Source organism: Thalia democratica, chromosome 1 (genome assembly GCF_965202585.1).
Source record: "Thalia democratica chromosome 1, ktThaDemo2.hap1.1, whole genome shotgun sequence".
In the NCBI taxonomy this organism is placed as follows: Eukaryota; Metazoa; Chordata; class Thaliacea; order Salpida; family Salpidae; genus Thalia; species Thalia democratica.
This window is the reverse complement of record NC_139165.1, coordinates 77,920,265-77,939,594: the sequence shown is the minus strand read 5'-3', so window position 1 is coordinate 77,939,594 and position 19,330 is coordinate 77,920,265. Positions and strand designations below refer to the sequence as shown.

The following is a 19,330-nucleotide window of genomic DNA, read 5'->3' as shown; positions in this document are numbered from 1 at the left end:
ATTATTTTGAATTATGTCCTGGACATGACATTAAACTGTATCCTGGTGTATGACTCGATAACCGAAAGGTTTTTTCGTACACCCAAGTCCTTGTATAAAAATTTTTGAGCGCTTTTTTGTCGCTCAATAAATAATATAATAAAGTGTCATGAATTGTTTTTTAATTTCTTCTAAAATTTTTAGAAGTCTAAGTTTTTAATATTAAACTTTTTATATTTTATTTATATTACTCAAAGTAGTAAAGTTTTTTAAGTGGTGTGTAGCTCGATGACCCATAGGTATTTCTTAGGTCATTTGACCATTTTCTTGAGTGTTGACTTTTTTATCGTGTTCAATAAACTAAGTAGTACATAAATTGATTGAAAGAACGTTATAATTTATTGAACTGTTTATAAACTGTAACTAAATTGTTGTTTGTCTAATGTTTCTTATTTTAATAAAGCTTTTAATTTTTGTTGGTTTCTGAATTTGGTATATATAAATATTGTAAGTTGATTCACTGTATGGCTCTTTGAAACTTGGTTTAAGACTCGAAGCAGGGTTTCCTAAACCGTTTTTTAAGGCCCCCTCAAACAAGATTTCTCAAAAAACTACCACTAAAAACGCCTATGGCACTTTTTTTTTTGCTATTTCTCATCAACTACAGTGTAAGTATAATGACCTCTTTTAGAAAACCCTGCGCTAGAGTAAAACATACAACTATTTAATTTTTTCAAAAACCTACATCCTAAGTAACTTTCTATAATAAGTAAGTTTTACTCACAATATAAGTTATTAATACCGTTTAAAAAAAATTATAAATATTAGTTAAACCTACCACTACCTGTGTCTTTAAAATTTTCCAAAAAAAAAAATTAAAATAATTGATTTTATTTTTTAGTTTTCTACGTACAAAATATATAAGTAATAATAGATTTTATAAAGTTGTAGGTCATACTAAAAACAATCAGTAGAGAAAACATTGTAAACAAAAGAATCCCTTTATTTTGATTCATTAAATGTAGTATACTTTATCAAACACAAAAAAGAAAGCCTAAATATTTTATCCGAGTACATGGGGTACGAAAAACCTTTCGGTTATCGAGTCTCACACAACTTGGATACCTTTTTAACCAGGACAGGTCATTGTTATCATACAACATTATTTCGATCAGATAACAACTGCATCGTTTTAAATATCACATGCTCTTTTTATCACCAGCTCCTTTCACCGAAACATTTGAGTTTTTGTCGTGTTCAATAGACTAGAAGTATACAAAAAGTAAGTATCTTCAAAACAAGAACAGGTGGAATTTATTACGAACTGTGTAAAAAAAGTTGTAACTACCAAAATTCTCACTTCTTTCTTTAATTGACTCTAGTAATTTGCAAGTATGTAGACTACAAGTTTTTGTATTGATTAACATGTAAATTTTTTGCTTAAAATATACCTCTGGTCAACAAAATTAACCTCCAAGTTTTAGATTAATTGACTAGTGCTTTATAATAAATTTAAAGACTAACATGCTTAATTTAGCTAGAAAACTTTATCATAGCGCTTCAGACTAAGTAAATCGTTAAAGATTTTAGAACATCTTTATACTAAATAGAACAGTTCGAAAGATTTAAAATCAGTTTTGTTCCCAATAAACTAATAAATGATTCTTTAAAATGTATAAAACAAAAAGGTATACGACTGAAAGCTTGTAGCATTGTTAGAAATATTTTTTTTACGTAAGTGTAAAAAAAAAATAAATAAATGTACAAGCTTTATTTAGAAGAAAATTACCTACATGCGTTGATTGTTTTTTTTTATTTACTCGTGTACTCTCTAACATATACAGATATAAAAATTTTACTTTATCTTATCTAAACCAGTATTTATCTATTTTATTATGAATCAGTTATTTATATTGATAGGGCCTTTACACATATGTAGCTTTTTGAAAAAATATTAAATTTCTTGAAAACAAAACTTAATTGAAACAATTGCATAACAAACAGTTCTTATCTTTTATTTTAAGTAAACTTAAAACTAAGACTTTGTCATGATAGGAAAATGTAAGTTTAAGCTTCAATGTTTACGTTTATATCGATTTTTAAACGTAAGTTTTTTTTGAATAAATATATTTTTTATGATTAAACTCAATAAGTAAATAATTTTTTTAAAATAAAAAATCTTTTATTTGTGTTGTATAAAGAAGCTAATTTAAATGTTAACTTTTTTCATTCAAATAATCACAGTTTTTTTGAAAAATATTTTTGTTTAAAGAAAACTACTAAAAAGTATACAAACTTATTCAATAAAAAGAATATGAAATGAAATAATACAAAGTAAAAAAAAAACAACGAATTAAAATCAAAAACTAAAACAAAGTTGATATACTCGGAAAATACAAAGTTTTGTTTGAATTTTCACAGTGATCAGCATTTACCAGTTCAGCTAGTTCTAAAGGAAAACCGAAGATGCAATCTGTTGTGTATGGTCCCTAAAATTTAGTGTTATGTTTCTATAGTTTTCAATATAAAAAACACAACTAGTTATATAACAAGAAAATTTGATTTTTTTTAAGTAAAGGACTTTATAAGTGTACTCGATCTAAACATGATTTATTTGAACTATACTTAACTCATTTTTTTCTATATAAAATAAATAGTTATAATACAAAAGTAGACAAGTACAACAATTAAAATATTTTATTTCACTACTATACTTAAATCAAAAAAAATAAAGTTAAGACAGGGTTGCCTAATTATTTTGATAAATTTTTTTCCAGGTTTTTAAAAATACACGTTTTTGGGTCTATTTTTAGTTTAAAGTTAAGTTTAAGGTTAAAAACTGTGCTAAGTAGTATAAAAACATTGAAAAGATACTTAGTGTAAAGCTACTATAAATGTGTTTTAAATATTTTTTTTAATGATGTACATTTTTTTAACTACATGGTAGATTATGCGTGTCAAATTAAAATTTTACTTTTTAACATCTAAAAATCGTTTGAAATTCCAGGTATTTTAGTGATTTTTGTTTAAAATTCCAGGTTTTTTTTTTGAAAGATTTCTCAAATTCCAGGTTTTTTGGCAACCCTGTTAAGAGGATATGTTTACTGTAAAAGTTAAAATATCCAAACAGTATATTAGTGTTAACATACATTTATTAAATCTAAAATATCTAAGTCTAAAAAAGTGAAGTTTGACATTTTTTTCAAATAAATTAAAAATTATTCAACTATCTGGATTAATTTTATACAAAAATTGAAATATATTTTTATAGTTAGCATCTGGGTAGAGTTGAACACAGCTTATGTAAAACTTTGTCTTAATCTAAAAGTTCATTAGAATTAAGAGACAGTTTTTTTTTTTGACTCTTCATCATTACCACGTGAATATTTAGTGCAAGTTTCAAACTATGGTCTTATTGCCTCCTAAGCTTCTAAAATAGCTCACTTTGGGGAGTCCTGGTCTAAAGTAATTTTCAAACTTTCTTGTATAATTTCATAAAACTAAATGAGTAAGATTCATCTTTATTCCTCAACCAAGGAAAAATTAGTGATAAAACCAGTGAACTTAGCTGGAAGTTACACTAACATTACCTTTAAAAACAAAAAAAAAATCTGAAGTCAATACCGTAGAAATAAAAAAACTACAGCAAAGTTAAAAATTAAAAAAAATATATATTATTGATGTTGCACACAGGTCTTACCTAGTTAAATAGTTATGCAAGCTATCAGACTTTTTATTTATTATTATTGTTGCAAGTTTATTGTCCATATGATGGACCTAGGAATCAAAACCTAGGCCACTTAAACACAAAGATACTTAACGAAAAAAAAAATCTACAAAAAGTTCATTTTGTTTAAAACAAAGATAAAAACATAATTTAATATAAAGTTTGTATATTAAAATAAAAAACAAAGTTTTTAACTACAACAAACTTATACTTCTATACGCTTTGATGTAGAACGACCAACATCAAATATTTAAATGCATTGACTAACAACAAAAATAAAAACCTAAATCCCTAAGCGCTTTAATAATAGACTGGCCAGATAAATAACCATTGAACAGATTGAAAAAGGACTTATTATTAATAGAGGAAAGGCGCTGCTAATAAAATTGAACTATGTATAAGCTAAATCTAAAATTAAATCAACATTGTTTTAGACGGATAAGTAATGTCTTTTGTTCCTTTAGGGTAAAGTTATACAAAGACGATGGGCTGGCAATACTTTCAGCTGTTCAACGTTAACAGTAAAACAATTAAAAAAGCAAACTTATTCTTTATTTAAATATTTAGTTAACATACCACTAGGAACCTTAAATGGTGACAACTTTCTTTTTACATGTTAAACTTATTACAAATGATATATGCTGCACAAAATAAACAGAAGATAAATATTATTAGGGTTACCACTCAAAGCTAGCCTGAGTTACACCAAGCTAGCGTGATTCACCTGGAGTTTAATGATGAAACAAACCTAAAGTTCCAGACACTGAAAAAAAACTGTTAATCAGGGTTTATACCTAAAATAACACAAAATGTTGACAGAAGGAGTTAAAAAAAGAAAACTTTAATAGTAAAGATAATTAAATGTAATAATAAACGGGCTTGAATTTTAGGAAAAATATCCAAACTAGCCTAAGTCAGCTTGAGTTTTGTTAAAATTTTAAACTAGCTTAAGTTATCCTTAAGTTTAAAAGCATCATAATAATTTGAAATTGGATTGAATATTTCTATTTGGTTTTTAACAATCACAGAAATACTAACACCTTTTTCTTAAATACATATTGATACATGTTTTTCTAATTATTTGTATAAGTAATGATCAAATCTTAACATTGAATATAATTAAACTAAACATAAATATAAACTTTCGAATAAAAATTAAAACAAAAAATATAAGCTAACAAAAACATTTCTATATTATAATTTATTAAGATGTTTTTTAATATTTGCTACTCATTAGTATACTACATCAGCAGTTTTGTATTTTGATACCAATCATTGATGATACTCTTCAATATTTTAGATGCTTCCATGATTTTCATTCAAAATTTTCCAATGAGTACATAATTTCAGATTTTTTTTTTCTTACTTTCTTAATTCCAGGTAAAATGTATAGCTTTTAATTAAACTATATACTTTTATCATATCAATAAGGTTTAATAAAAAATCTTTAAAACTCAATTTAGTTTATATTTAAATATTTTCTTGCTACTCTAACTTTATTTGCAAGGTAGTTCTTTAGTTAGAGTATAATTAAATAAAGTAATAATGTATATTTGTCTAATAACTCCAGCAAATAAATGAAACAAATTTTAAAGACTTTCTGTGGCTGATAGCTTTACTATTTTAAATAAGCTTTTTTTTTGTTTTAAAAAAGTTTATAGTTTTATTAAAATAAATTAATAAAATATTTTTAAAGTGCATAATGTAACTCAAATCATTATAGTTAATCATATTTCAATTAAGTTTTAGAAAGAAACATAGAACTTAGAGACTTCAAATAGTTAAAAGGACAACTAATAGTAATTAATATGTAAACATTAGATATAATAGATAGATTGTTAGATAAAATTTTTACAACATAATAAATTCACACCTGGAAAGAGAAAACGTTGGATCTCCCAAACCCAAGATGGCGATGAATCTTGGAGTGAACTTGATTCCTGTGATTTAAAGTTTTGACTTAGATGTTTTAGCTGTTAATTTTTTTAAATATTTATACAGTTAGTGTTTTTATTAGTCAAAAAGTTCATCATTATTTTTTATCAAAAGATTTAGTGCTTTTCATAAAGTATTTGTTCAAAATAAGAAACTTAAATTCAAGTCAAACGTATAACAAATTAATAATTTTTTGAAACTTTATACATTAAAACTTGATTTGATTTTGTTAAACTTTAGTTTTTATTTTTCAAATGAACACTTCATAAACATTTGTTTTATACTTACAAGATCTTCTTGTACTTTATGGCGAAGTCAACATTATTAGGTGAGGACTCCAGAGGACAGTACGGAGGTGGCGTCCATTGAGAGAAGGTGGCATTGTTGTCAAACTATAAGCCGTGTGAAGATACCCTGGTCAGAAATAAAAACTTTGAAAGTTATTTTATATTTTTGTTTGCTTTAACTTCTATAAAACACTTTAATGAATGAATAAATCGACAATTTTAGCTTCTTAGCCAATTTGTAATTTGAGGCTCAAGCCAATGTTTCTCAAACGCAAATTAATTTAAACTTATATATTGTTATTACTTATAAAAAAGTGAAAAAAAAAAGTTTTGCTACGGAAAGAAATGGAAATCTTTGTGTTTTTTATATTTATATAGTTTTATCCAGTTTTTTGTGTAAAAAAACTTTTATTCTAAAATATATATTTTAAACGTAACCTTTAACGATATTAGATATTATTGAAAGTTTTAAAAAGTAGTTAAACAAAAGTTGTTAAAAATTACAAAACAAACAAAACAATAGTTTTTAAAATTTTAGGGAAGTTAAAAAAAGACTAAAAAAGAACAAAAAATAAAAAAAGGAAAACATAAATATTATAAAAAACATCTTTAAAAGAATGTTGTTCTGATGATTTTGTACTATTAATTTTTCTTCAACTACTTTTTTACAAAGCTATAAGGTATGGAAATAAGTATAAAATTATTTGCCTAAAATATAAATATTATTAAAATTTTTGTTTTCTGCAACGCTAAAAGCTTAAAAGTAAGAAAAAAACTGTATTTCGCAAATGATTTTTTTTGTAAATAGAAACCAATCAAAACTTAGTATGACTGTATTTTTTATATAGTTTATTTTAAAACTTTAAGCTTTTTGAATCTATCTCTGATTCTTTTTCAAGTGTAAAATGACATGTAAAACAGTTTTGAAATTTCTTAAAAAAAAAACATTTCAAAATAAATATGAAATATTAAACTAATCTATAATAATACAGGCTATTAAAACTAAAATTAATAGCAAAAGTTAATTAATATACTGTTAGTAGACCTATCTTTCCATTTTAGATGCTTGCGTATCTAGTTTAATTTTTTTCTTTTTCAATGAGCATTGATTCCATTCTATAAAACTCACCTTGAAAACACCTCTTAAGGAATTTGAAGTTGTTATTGATATTAGAGTTTTGACTAAAGCATCTCCTATATGGGGAGACATCGCGCAACAAAGTTTAGAAAAGTTAATGACCACAAATGACACGACAAACCCAGTGCTATTTTTGACATTGCTATCCATTTGCATCATTGTAAATGGTTTACCCACAATTCCCATCGGCGTACAACTCCAACTAAAATATTTTATTTATATATTTTTACTATCACTTCCTATCACTATTAACCCTAACCCTTACCCTTGGTCGGTAAGCGCTTCTTCTATTTGATCGAATAGGAATTGTGCGGTTCATATTGTATACAACGCCAAAAACTCTAATATCAACAGCAATTTCCAAGTTTGTAAAAGGTGTGCTCTAGGTGAGCTTTATAGAATGGAATCGATGTCCATCGAAAAAAAAAAAAAAAACCATAACTAAACACGCAAGTATCTAAAAAAAAATATAGCCTTACTACTAAAATATATACAGTGCTTCCTCGCTAATCCGGTTCCTCGCTAATCCGGCCGGTTTTAGTCGAGAAGTCGATTTATTTACTTTAGCGTTTAATTTCATTTTACTTCGAAAAAGTATTCAATTTACGTTTTATAAGTATGCAAGCAATATATTTTTACGTCATAATAAAGTATCATTTATATAATCTTAAGTTTTTTTTCATACTTTTCCCGCTCAGTTTTAACAAACTTGTTTATTATTCATTTGCAATTTTTCTGTCTTTGCTAAGCAAGTTACACTTTAATATACTACAATCAACATATATGGTTAAAAAATAGATAAGACAGCAAAGAAACGAAAACGCGTTCAACTAACAATCGAAAACAAGTTAAAAGTTTGCGAAATGGCAAACAATAATGTGCCTAAAGCTGTTATAATGAGTCAGTTTAACATTGGTAAGTCAACTTTAAATAACATTTTGAGAGGCGAAGAAAAGTTCAAAAAGTTTAAAGCTGAAAAAGAGGAGCTAGGACTAATTGGAGCTGCTAAAACGGCAAAAAAGTAGAGGGAAGCGTCTTTGACAAGCTAGACAGCACCCTTTACATTTGGTTTCGTCAGGAACGTGAAAAGGGTTGTCCAATAACTGGCCCAATACTATTAGAAAAAGCCTCCGAGTTCCATCGTTTAATTTACGGTGAACACTCAAGGCCCTTTTAAGCAAGTACGGGGTTTCAATGGAGGTTTTGCAGAAGATTTGGCTTGCGTAATATTAAAATATGTGGCGAAATATTTAGTGGAGATAGTACAGCTGCTAATAAATTCATAAATGAGTTTTCTGTCATAACTGAGGGCTAAACTGAACACCAAATTTTTAACTGCGATGAGACTGGGTTATACTTCAGAATGTTGCCTGGTCATACATTAGCTTCAGTTAACGACCGGCCAGATGGAACGAAGAAAGCAAAGGACAGGGTAACAATAAACGCATGTGCTAATGCAAGTGGCACAATAAAGCTACCTTTATTGTTATTTGGAAAGGCTAAAAACCCGCGTTGTTTCCGTAACCTCAACAAGGAAGCGCTGCCAGTTGTCTATCGTAGTCAAAAAATTGCTTTGGTCGATCGTGACATTTTTCGCGATTGGTTTTTTAACTGTTTTGTTCCCGAAACAAAACAAAGACTAAGTGAACTTGGGCAAGAAAAAAAGGCAATTTTGTTCCTTGACAATTGTTCTGCTCATCCTAGTGAGGACGAACTTGTATCAGCTGATGGAAAAATCACTGCAAAGTTTCTGCCTCCAAACGTTACTTCACTCGTACAACCAATGGATCAAGGTGTACTCGAGTCCATAAAAAGGGTTTATAGAAAGTCGATTCTTAGACATCTTATATCGCAATCAACTTTTAAAATTAAAAATTTTTTAAAAAGAACCGACATGACAAAAGTTGTCGACACCGTTTCATCTGCTTGGGGTATGGTAAAGCCTTCTTCCATAAGAAACTCATGGAAGAAATTAATGCCATTACAGCAAAGCTCTTCCATGCAAAACATAGACCCTTCAGAAAAAACTCAAGACAACGAGTTTGTACAGCAATTTGCGAGATTAAATATCACATTTACAGAAGATGATATTCAAAGATGGATGAGTTGCGATGGTCCTGGATATGAGCATATGGACGAGCAAGGAATTGTTGAACTGGTTACTGGGGATAACGAAAAAGAGGCTGTTGAAGTTGTTGAAGATGAAATTGGTGTTTCCCAGCCTTCTAAGTGTCCATTTTCTTATGCTGAAGCCATGCAGAAAATGGACGATTACTTAGCTTACTATCGTTGCCAACCAGAAGCCTACCCTGAAGATGTGTCAAAACTCATCCAATTTCGTTACTTTTCTGCTAAGAAATGAGAAAGCACTGTAAAACAATATTCCATTCTTTCTTTTTTCAAAAAAAATCTTAATTTAGTTAAAGTGTTAACAGTGTAGTTTTTTTCCATTAATTTTGAACTTATAAGATTTTGTTTCGTTTAGTTTTGTCTGTTTTAATTCTTTTTTCTTTGAATAAAGTAAAATAAATTAAATTAACAGAAAATTTATAGTACGTTTTGTTAAATACATTCATAATATAACTAAGGTAGATAATTTGTAAAAAAAGCAATATTTTGTTCTTATCCGGCCAAAGGCAAATCCGGCCGTATTTTCAAAAAAATCTTGCCCAACTTGGCCGGATTAGCGAGGAAGCACTGTACTCAGTTTTTGTTATTAACTTTAGTTTGAAAAGCATTCTTTTATAATGATGCATAATCATTTTAATTATTTCTACAATCTTCAAGACTGTTTTACACTTCACTTAACTTTTGAAAAAGAATCAAAATTAGATCCGTAAAACTTCAGGATTATAAAATTTTAAAATGGAAAATATAGTAATACTAAGTCGTGAATGGTATTTAAAAAAAAACTACTTTTACTTTTTTATAAGAAAGTAAATAATTGTTATCTTAGTAAATAAACATTTTTTGGCTTAGTAAACTTAAGGTTTTAATTAAAAAAAGTTTTAGCACATATGACAAAAACTGGAAATTTTGAATTTATATAACTTAATGAAAAACTATAAAGTTAACTTTTTGAATATTTCAGTTAAAACATCACTAACTTACATAAGAATCTTACCTAACTTTTAAACTTTAACTTTCTTTGAGTATAAGAAATAATACAAAACATTTAAACTTAAAATAAATAAAACTTATAATGCCAAAAAAATTAAACATTACAGTACCAATAAGTAATTTTAAGCTATTTAGTCTTAGTGCATGAAAAAATGCTAATACTGTAGTTTAAGATAAACAAATATAATATTAAAAATAAAGTCTAAAACATAAACTATTTTCTTTTGAAAAACTGTATAGTATGAAAAAGATAAAAGTTATATAAAAAAACACTTATTTCACTTTCAATTAAAAATTAAAATACTGATGCAAAAACAAACTAAATCTTAAATGTCGATATGTCGCATAAAAAATTGCAGAACTTTTTTAAGCGGCAAGCTTTAAAATACTTTTCATGCGACAATAATTTATTTGTGCGATCTGCGTTGTGATTTAAATGTTTAGTAATGAATAATTTGATAATTACAGATAAATTAGACTTTAATAAACTTTCAATTATAAGGAAATAATCCTACATTACGCATTTTAACAGTTTGATATTTAATCTAAATTGTACAACAATGCACAAATAAAAAGTGCAAGAACAGTTGAGCTTATTAGTAGATGTAAGAATAAGAACAATTTAACCCATTTTGCATAAAGTTTTATCATAAACCCTTTTTTAAATAGAACAGACCTCGTTTTTTTAACAGATAATAAAATGGCTGATTAGCTTTTATAATAAGACTTACACCAAACTTTGGTGAGTCGTTCAATGAGATTGCTTGAGAATTCACCGTCAAAAGGTACAAATCATTACCTTTAAAAGTTATTTCTCCAACCCCAGCTCCATTGTTGGATGAAGACGGTCACCAGCACATTCAACAAATCGATATTACCGTCATTGGCACAAAAGGAGCAAGCAAGTTTGCATCTTTAGTTCCTGTTTTAAGGGTCTCTTGAGCACCACCTGTTGGCTGCAAACTGTTGGGTAAAAATATTTGTAGTTGAAATGAGATGGTTTTTAAGTGGAGTGTTGTGGAAACTTAAGATTATTAAAGAAAATTATGTCATTGTTGATTGTTTAAGTTTGAGTGTTTAACATGTTAATAATTATTTCTATATAAATTACTACATTTCTTTAAAACAAAATACATATTGACATATGAATATATACAGGGTTTCCACTAAAAGTTCAAAAAAAACTTAAAGGGAAATCCATAAAATATAGCAAACTTATAGGGAAATTATCAAAAATATATTGCTTGATAGTGTTAGATAAAGACTATACTAAGCTACTGTTCATACTCTTCTTGAACTTAATTTTAATATCAATTTAATGTTAATATTACGATACTTTTATCATCAAAGTTATCAAGTTTACATTTGTTATAGAATAGAGTTTGATGTTTCACAGTTTTTATGTCTATTTTATATAGCTTATAGCATATAATAAAAACTTTATGCTATAGACCAGGGTCTCCCAAACTTTTTATTGAAAAGACCTTTTAATGAAACTTAAAAATTTATGGCCTCCTTCAACAAGATTACTTAAAAAACTACCATTAATAAAATTTAATTGATTTGATTAGGTGAATATAGAGAATTTTAAAATATCAATTGAATTAACTAACTAGTACAGTAATTTATTATTTATCAAAAAGCCTTAACTACATGGTTCCTATTTCCCTAGAAATTTGCAATATTCTAAAAAATCTCTAGAACGGTTACGGTAAAAACCTAGAAAAAATTAAAAAATATGTAGAAACCCCTACAAATCTCTAGAAGTTACGTTTTTTGCTTGGTGATTGAAATTTTTGTGATAATTTTATTATTATAAAACCAATATTATTTTTGAGTTTTCTAAATTTTATTTGTACTTTAGTACAAATTGTTTAAATATTGTTTAGCAGTTTAGGAATTTCGTTTACCATACATATTTTTTTAGAACAAGTTAAAGCTATGGGGCCATGAAGTCTTAATTTGAAACTTACACTAGATATTCTTGAGTTGATGATGGGCAAAAACTAAAAAAAAAAAGTCATAGGTGTTTTTAATGGTAGTTTTGAAACTTACACTGGATATTCTAGAGCTGATGATGCATAGCAAAAAACAAAGAATTAACTATTAGGTGTTTTTAATTTACATCCAACAAATTTAAATATATATGGTAACAATAATATCAGGGTTGTCACACACTTTTATCTTTCAGGATAAGTCAGACTAGTTATTTATGAAAACTTCTACCAACTAAGGCAAGTTTTAATATTTTACAAAAACTCAGCATGACTGAGGCTAGTTTTAACAAACTTGTAGAAATTAGGCTTACTTGGATATCTTTTTTAAATATTCAATAATTTTTTTACTGTAAATTTTTTATTTGGTTTTTATTAATTAATATTGTTATTATTTTGGTTTTTTCCAGGAATCTAAGCATTTGATTTTTTTTTAGTTTTTTGCACATGTTGAAGAATTTTTCATTATTTTTTAATTAAGGCTAGCTTAATACTTGTAAATAAGTCTAGTCATTAGTCACTCAGGCTTAAATTTGCCTCAAAGAGTGGTAACTATGTAATAGTGTCTAATTTAAGGGCATAGGGGGGTCAACCTTGATTTTTACAAGTTGATCTTATTTTATATAGTTTTATCTGAGCTATCAGACATTTTTAACCGCTTGAAAAAATTCATAGTAGTTTTTGAGATATGAGCGACCAAAGTTGGTGACCTCAATAGGTTCCTAATGGAAGGTGCAAACTAAAAACGCGAAAAAAGACCATTTCACTAAAAATCTATCTCCTCCTTTTGTTTTTAAGCAATCTTCTTCAAATTTTCACAGAAAGTGTATTATTAAATTTTAAAAAGATTGAATGGAGGAATTTTTAAAATTTTGTAAATAAAATTTTTATCAAAAAAAAACTACTTAAAAGTTTTTTTGTTTTTTTATCTAAATTTTTTATTTTTATAACATTTTTGAAATTCCAACATTCAAAGTCTTTTAAACTATAAAAGGAATATTTCCTGAAAGTTTGAGGTCTTTATCTCGAAAAATGAAGGAGAAGATATATTTTTTGTGATCTTTTAAATTTCAAAGAAAATTGACCCTGAAAAATTTGCGGTCCATACATTTGTATCAGAAAATTTTTATAAAAATTACAATATCTCATAATTTAAATAATATCTTTTTATTCTATAAAAACTGGCTTGTAGTTTGTACTTATAGCTTTCATATAAGATCCAATGTTATTTTTAGTAAAAAAAAATATTGGACCCCCTATGCCCTTAAACAATAAATTGTAAAACTACCACTTTTTTGCTTTATTGAGGGTTTCCACACACTCAAGATACTCTGTACGCTCAGGATAACCATTTGAAACTTTTGGAAACCTCAGGATAGCTCAGGCTAGTCTTTTTTAAACTCAGGTTGACTAAGACAAGCTTAGTTTTTGATAAAAAACTTGGAATAGTTTAAAGATTTTTTGAAGATTTTGGTAAAATTTTTTAATTCTAAATATTAAAGGAGATTCAGTTATTCCTGCATCAACATGTTGATATTTTATAACCAACTTAGCTCAAAAACTTGATTTTATAGATTTTGAAAATTTGATAAAATTTTATATTTCTAAGGATTTTCAGAATGACTCAGGAGAGTTAAGGGTCACTTGGAATAGTTTTTTGACTTAAAACAGTGGCAACCCTCAACAACTTTTTTTTTCTGAAAATTTAAATAATACTTACCCCACATACTACATAAACTTTTATTCATATTTATTATCATAAATTGAAAATATTTTAAGTAACAACTGTGGTTAAATTCTATAATTTTATAGCTAAATGTAAAGTTAAGTAATTGTTGTCAATTGCAAAATGTATTTTGAATTTTCAAATCTTTTCTGTAACACAGTAACATTTTTAAATTTAAATAGTTCCAAATTTAACATACTTATTTATTTTTTGACTTCAACTTTTTTCTAAATAAAATATAATTAAATTCTGTTTTTAAATTATTTTTAATGTCCTCGAAAAAGAAAATGCTAAAAATTAGAAAGAACTATATTAAAAAACTTTGGCTAACTTAAGTTTATTTTAAACCTCTTGCAAATTCAGGCTAGCTTGGTAATTTTTCTCAAATTTCAGGCTAGTTTTTATGATTTCATATTTTTCAAAAAGTATGAGTTTTACTCTTATTACGTTGTTACAGATATTCTTCTATATGTAGATGTTTTGTTGACCATATCACTTTAAGTTTTTTGTTTTTTATTTAAAAATATTTTCAAGGTGTTTCATACTTTTACTTGGTCACCGAGAAAGAATTTTTTGCTTTACTCTACTGGACGTTAGCCTTGTTAATGAAAGTTTTAGTATTGTTCAGGTTTAAAACACAGTTAGATTTATTTCTTTTTTAAATAGGTTAACTTTGGCTAGTTTTAAATTTTTTGAGCCTTTTTTTTAAACCAGACTAGTAAGGACTTAAAAAAAACGCAGGTTAGTTAAAAAATTTTCCTCAAGCTTAAGTATTTTATACATAACTGATAATTCATGAAATACAAGTTTTTGAATAACTTAAGGGGAAAGAGTTATATAATAAAGTTATGATACAGTTATGATATAGTTACTTATTTATTGTTTGAATTCAATTTTTTTCTAAAGAAAATATAACTAAAACTCTATTTTTATATAATTTTAAACCTCCTTGAAATAGGACACGCAAAAATCAGAAAACAAAACTCAGGCTAGTTTCGTAATTTTTCTCAAATTTCAGGCGAGTTTTTATGACTTTATTTTTTTTCAAAAAGCATGAGTTTTACTCTGAATGTCAAGTCATTATGATTTTACAAAAATTTTTCTATATGTAGATATTTTGTTGACAATGTAATTTTAAGTGTTTTGTTTTTGCATTAGAAAATATTTTCAGGATGATTTAAACTTCTACTTACTCACTCAGAAAGATTTTTTTGCTGAGTCTCTCTACTGAGTGTAAGCCTTTTTAATAATAGGTTTTAGTATTGTTCAGGGTTGACACATAATTAGACTTGTTTTTTTTTAATTTGGTTAACTTTAGCTAGTTTTGTGTTTTTTTGAAATTTTTGAAAAACCCAACTAGTAAAGATTTTTTAAGAAACACAGGTTAGTTTAGAAATTTTCTATAAGCTTAAATATTTTATACATAAATGAAAATGCATGAAATACAAGTTTTTGAATAAAGGGAAAGAGTTTTATAATGAAGTTATATCTTTTTTAAGAATATGTTTTTATAATGAAGTTGTATCTTTTTTTTCAACTTATTAAGTTTTTATTTTAATCATAAACAATACGTTGTTTTAATAATAAGTTATTATACTTTTCAAAATTAAGTGTTGTTTCAAAGTATTTTGTACTTTTAATTATAGACGAAAGACTATTAAGGGCATAGGGGGGGGGGGGAGGTCAACATTTTTTTTTTACTAAAAATAACATTTGATTTTATATGAAAGTTTAAGGTACAAACTACAAGGGAGCTTTTATAGAATAAAAATATTTTATTTAACTTTTTAGATATTGTAATTTTCAAAAAAAGTTTCCAATATAAACGTAAGTACGGCAAATTTTTAAAGGTTAATATTCTTGAAAATTAAAAAATTACAAAAAATCTATATTCTCCTTCATTTTGAACCTATTGAGGTCACCGACTATAATCTCAAAAATTACTTTGAGTTTGTTCAAAAGTTTAAATTATCTGATAGCTCCCATAAAACTCTACAAAATAAGATCAACTTTTAAAAATCAAGGTGGACCTCTTCTTTGCCCTTAATGTTATTTAAACAGTAGTAAAAAAATTACTCAGTATACTAAGTATAAACATTGTTTTTAACTACAAAGACAGTTTTAAATTACTTGTATGTTTGTTTATCAGAAGATGAACGGTATATGTTTTCAAATCGACAGAAAAAAAAGAGTTATTAGCCAAATAATAAAGTTTTTACTTGAAGGTTTCATTCTATACTTTATTCACAGATTTTAAATGAGGTGTATTTCAAACTTTTTTTTTTTTTAATTTGAGTAAATTTGTATTAAAGTTTTTATTAATTTTTGTTTTTTACCAAAATGACTATAAATGATATTAAAACTTATCATAATAATTTATAATTTCTCTTATTTGAAAAAATGTTAGTTAACAGTATTGCAAAAATATTAATACTTTAAGTGAGTTCTTAAAATAGTTTATATGTATATAAAAAATTTAGATTTCATTTATTGACATAGGTTTAATTTTATTAAGTAGCATTGTCCAATCACAAATACACCAAAAAATCAACTCCCAAAAAATAAAATGATAAATACCTAGCATATGTTTTTTTTTACCTATCAATAAATCAAGTTTGCCAGATAAAGAAGACTCCCCGTGTATGTTTTGTAAATTAACGTACAGCAATCAAGGCTGGGTCCCTAGTAAGCTTCAGAATCACTTGGATAAACAACATAATGGGCAAATGAACAAATCTAAACAGTTCTTTAAAGACTACTATAAAAAACAACCTTAAACCTGGAATTTGTTTTGAAAAACTTTAAAAAATTTTGCTGAAAGTTGTCCTGCAGCATTGTATTCAATAGATGTAACACATTTCTTAATGAAGATTTTAAAACCTTTAACTGATGCTTATGGTATAAAACTGATTTCCTTTAAAATCGTAGAAGATTTTATGAACTAATGCAGCTAATCAAAAAGACACAACTCATTTGAGTGTTAGATAAGAGAGTTGAAGTGTCTGGTGCAGATTTCTAGATACAAGCACCAGCAAAAATATAAAACAAATGCTTTTTTTGTGAGCTTGTAGGTATACAAATAACTGGAGTAAGACTATTCACAAAGTTGGACAATTTTTTCAGGGCAGTAAAACTAGAATAAAAACAGTGTTGCTGTAACTAGAATGATTGGAAAACACAAAAGATTAATTGATTACATAAAAAATAATCTTTATTGTCAGTTTCTTCACTGCATGCTACACGGCAAAGCTCTAGTAACTAAAAAAATGACATCAAAAGAATAAGAACAACGTTCTTTTTTTCTGGCATTGTCACTTTTAAATGGGGGGTAAGTCACTTTTTTCACAATTTGATATTATATTATTGAGTTTTAACTAAGTTACAAGATGCTTTTTGCAGGTTTTAAAAATTCTAAATAATTTTTGAGAAAGAGCAGGTCAAAGTCGGAAGCAACAATAGGTTCCTTTTGGGAGCTCAAACTAAAACTGTAATAAAAGACTATTTCACTAAAAATCTATCTTCTCCTACGTTTTCTGAGAAAACTACCTTAAACTTTCAAGAAATGTTCCTTGCAATAGTGAGAAAATTCTGTCTAAAAGAATTTTAAATGAGTTAAAAATAAAAATTTTATTAAAGAAAAAAAAACCATAAAAAATTATAAAATATAAAAGGTATCCATGATGTGCAACTCTAAAACCGAAAAGTTTTTTGTTAAACCAGGTCCTAGAACCAAGTATTTTGAGCGTATTTTTTGTAATCAATAAACTATAAATTTATTACAAGTTTATGATAAAGTTGACAATATAAAATTGTGGTCTATATGTTAGAAACGGAAACTTATATCTAAAAAATATTAAAGTTATTCATTCAATTAAAAATAGCTTATAGTTAATACTTTAAGGTTTTTTTTAGATGCTAATGACAGTTTTGGTATGAAAAAAAAGTGGATCAAACTTGGCCCACAGATTATTCCAGAATTTTCAATAAGTTCTTTATTTTGGGATTTTTTTATGATTTTGTTCAAACTTATATTTTTCCAAAAAGAAATAATTATTTTTACCCTTAAACCAGGTTTTTTGCTTAAAATTTAATGTTAAATGTACAACTAATAATTGAACGTATAAACTTTTATTATATCAGATCGTTTTTTATTAAAACTTAGAAATTTTATGCATAATTTATAATTTAGTTTTTTTTAGCTGCTTTAAGTTCTATTGAGTATAACTAAAAAAACATAATCAGGATTACCAAGGTTTTTTTGGAAATTTCTTCCAGGTTTAAAAAAACAAGTTTTTTGGTTGATTTCAAGTATAAAAGTTAATTTAAGGTTAAAAAAAAATGTTTTAAAAAGTATAAAAACATTAAATAGATAATGTAAACCTACTTTAAATATGTTTTTATTGAACTATTTTTTAAATTATAGAATTTTTTTTTAGATAGTTTTTCGTATCTAATAGAAATTTTGTTACATAACATATAAAAATAATTTAAAAATCAAGGTTTTTCTAGAATTCTAGGTTTTTTGAGAACCTGGATAAAATGTTTAAAAAAATTACTATCAAAATAATGTAACAAAGTTAAAAACACTGTTTAAGTTATTTGTTTTACTTTTTTGCAATACTAAATAAATAAAAAAAAACTTAATTGTTTGTTTAAATAAAGTATGAAATTTCTTTCAAGCGCAAACTGAAACTAATCGTATTTTAATCAAAATTTTAGAAAGAAATATAGACTTTTAGAGACTTCAACTAAACGACAATTATTAATAAAAAACATTTTATCAGTTACACAATTTAGATAAATTTTATACAAGATAACAAATTTATACCTGGAAAGGTTGTGAGAGGAAATGTCAGATCAACTGCTTCTCAATTTTTCCTCTCCTATACCCAAGATGATATTTTGGAGTGAACTTATATGCTCTGATTTAAAGTTTTAATTCATTAGTTTTTCAAAAAAATTATACATTTTTACATTAAATAGTTTTTATTAGACAAAGCTCATCATTATTTTATTAAGAGATTTCGTGATTATAAATAATCATTCGTTCAAACAAACTTTAAAAATATTTATACTTAAAAACAAGTTGAATTTTTTTTCAGTTTATAAGCTTAAATTCAAGTGTAAAACTTCATTAATAAATTTTAATCATCTAATTTTATGAATCTTTATACATCAAAACTTGATTTGATTTCGTTAAACGTTAGTTTATATTTTTCAAATAAACACCTCACAAACAACCAGTTCCTCCCTGCAAGATCTCCTTGACCCTCCTGGCGCAATTTTCTAACACTGTTGGAGTCTATACAACATATGTGGGTCTTAGAGATCCAAGTCAAAATGAGAATTGCCCTGACCTTTTCAAACCTATAATTAGCGGGACATTTATGAACATTTTTTTTTTTAAATAAAAGTTTTAATATT

At 26.2% G+C, this 19,330-nt stretch overlaps 1 long non-coding RNA gene across 1 annotated transcript; it reads right to left on the bottom strand.

The window, feature by feature from the left end:
• Positions 1-2,386: 2,386 nt before the first annotated feature.
• On the bottom strand, positions 2,387-18,772 carry LOC145848517 (uncharacterized). Its single transcript, XR_014372006.1, has 5 exons — positions 18,735-18,772; positions 10,986-11,142; positions 5,930-6,055; positions 5,580-5,646; positions 2,387-2,468 (listed from the first exon to the last, which is right to left on the bottom strand). It is a non-coding gene; the product is annotated as an uncharacterized LOC145848517 (long non-coding RNA).
• Between the last annotated feature and the right edge of the window lie 558 nt (positions 18,773-19,330).